The following is a 2589-nucleotide window of genomic DNA, read 5'->3' as shown; positions in this document are numbered from 1 at the left end:
CAGCACATTAACCCACAGCACCACACCAGGATTCCCATGTCTATGATAATCCTGCCCAAATGCACCACCTGCATTTAATCATGAGAACATATCAGACAAAAAAAACGGAACTGAGAGGTATTCCACAAAATAACTGGCCTGTAATCTTCAAAAGTATCAAGGTTATATAGTCAAGGGAAGACTGAACAACTACAATTTCAGGTTGAAGGACATGACTTAAATGCAACGTATAGTCTTAGACTGTCCCATCTTGGGACAATGGATGAAACTTGAATAAATTCTGAGGATCAGGTTGTACTAATGTATCCATGTTAATCTCCTGATTTTGATGGCTGTAATAGAGTCCTGGTGTGGTGCTGTAGGTTAATGCGCCAGACTGCAAAGCTGTTTGAACTGCAAGGTTAGTGGTTCAAACTCACCAGCTGCTCCTCGGAAATCCTATTCAGGGTCGCTATGGGTCGGAACCGACTCGATGGCACTTAAAAACAACAACAATAGCATTATGCAGATTAATGTTTGTAGGAATTATGTTCCAACATGTTTGTGGGTAATGGGGCATCTTGTTAATTACTTAAGTTCAAATGGTTCAGGAAGAAAAGGTTATTTGTACTATGTTTGCCAAAAAAATTAAGCATGTAATGTTGAATAGGTAACTCATTAAAGATCATCATTATTGATTAATGGTATTAAGTAAGTCTCTACCAGATTCTACTCTATTTCTCTTCTGTGTAACCCTGATTTTTTTTCACACCCATCCCACTTCTATGTGAAGAAATTTTTGAATCCTATTGCCAGTTAAGATTCCAAATTATTTGTGTACATTTCAGATGCATTTCCTCTTTTGTTTCTTTGTTTTTATAAAGATGACTTCCATATCTAAAAAAATATATGCTAGGGAGCATGGTGGCTCCATAGGATAAGCACTGGATGCGAACCACAAGGTTGGCAGTTTGAGCCCATCATCTGCTCCGTGGGAGAAAGATGAGGCTTTCTGGTCTCGCAAAGGTTTAAAGCCTCAGATACCCTATACAGGGTCTCTATGAGTCACAACTGACTCAACAGCACTTAACAACAACAACATTATGGGTACAAAGTGTTAGTACTTATATTTTCTGACACTAGCCTAGGACATGGTGACATCAAATTAGCTTTCTTTTTTGGAAGATCCTATGGTTGCCTGACCCCAGCTGTCAACCACTCCTTCCGTTCTTTCTTACTAACAGAACCTCCATTTTGTTACTATATGGGTGTGTGTATCCTTCCCACCTCCAGGAGAGGAGTTTTTATTGTTCTAAGCCATCCTGGTGTGGTGCTGTAAAATAATCACTGGACTGCTAGCTGCAAAAGTCTGTGGTTCAAACCCACCAGCTGCTCCTAGAAACCCCTACACAACAATAAAACCAGCCTTAACAGACAATGATGTATTCACGGCTAATGATACATAGGAGTCCTGGTGTGGCGCCAAGGGTTAATGTGCTGGATTGTAAAGTAGGTTTGAACTCCTCTGAAACCCTATTCAGGGCCGCAACTGACTTGATAGCACTTAACAACAAGGATACATAAAAACAGGTCAGCTGGGGTGGGGATGGGGAACTTTGGAGAAAGATTCCTTTGCTAATAATAGCTTAGCAGTTAAGGGTTGGGCTGCTAACTGAAAGGTCAGTGGTTCAAATCCAGAAGCTGCTTCTCTGGAGAAAGATGAGGCAGTCTGCTTCCGTAAAGATTGTTATGGCTGTTAAGTGTTTTCAAGTTGGTTCCGACTCATAGTGACCCTGCATAGGGTTTCTGAGGAGCTGCTGATGGTTTTGAACCACCAACCCTGGAAGCCCTATGGGCCAGTTCTACTCTGTCACCTAAAGCTACTATGAGTCAGAATCAACCTGATGGCTTTTTAGTTTAAAATGAGATCCACAAAATAAAATGGCCTCTTTTTCTGTTCTGTGTGCTCAAGTCCAGATGTGACACCCACCTAGAATTGCTGCAGGCATCTTGCAATCACAAAGAGGCAAACCTGAAGACAAAAGTCAAGATACTGAAAAAGTTGACATCTTTGCCTTTGATAATGTCTTTGAGCTGCTAAATTAACTGATCCTGTAACCACCAGATCCTGTAACCACAGATCCTGTCTGTTACAAGAGATAAATTTTCATATTATAAATATATATGGTTTTGGTGGTGCCTGTGTGTCACTAAGTTTGTTCCAACCCATAGGGACTCTGTATAGGGTTTCTGAGGAGCAGTTGGTAAGTTTGAACTACAGACCTTGTGGTTCAAACCAACCTTGAGGTCCAGTGCCTATCCTACACCAGGACTCCTTGTGAGATATATGGTGTGTGGTGCTATAGGATAAGCACTGGACCAAAAGGTAGGTGGTTCAAACTCACCAGACACTCCTCAGAAACCCTATGAATTGAAACTGATTCAACCACACTTAACAACAACCACAAGAACATATATCGATGTGGTGCTGTAGAAGCACTGGACTGCTAACAGCAAGGTTGGAGGTTGAAACCCACCAGCCACTTCTTGGAAACCCTATATACAAGGTTGCTATGAGTTAGTACTGACTCAACAGCACTTGTTGTTGTT

The sequence above is a fragment of the Chrysochloris asiatica genome, unplaced genomic scaffold, assembly GCF_000296735.1.
Source record: "Chrysochloris asiatica unplaced genomic scaffold, ChrAsi1.0 scaffold00077, whole genome shotgun sequence".
NCBI classification, from domain to species: Eukaryota; Metazoa; Chordata; class Mammalia; order Afrosoricida; family Chrysochloridae; genus Chrysochloris; species Chrysochloris asiatica.
Note: the sequence above shows the minus strand (reverse complement) of the source record.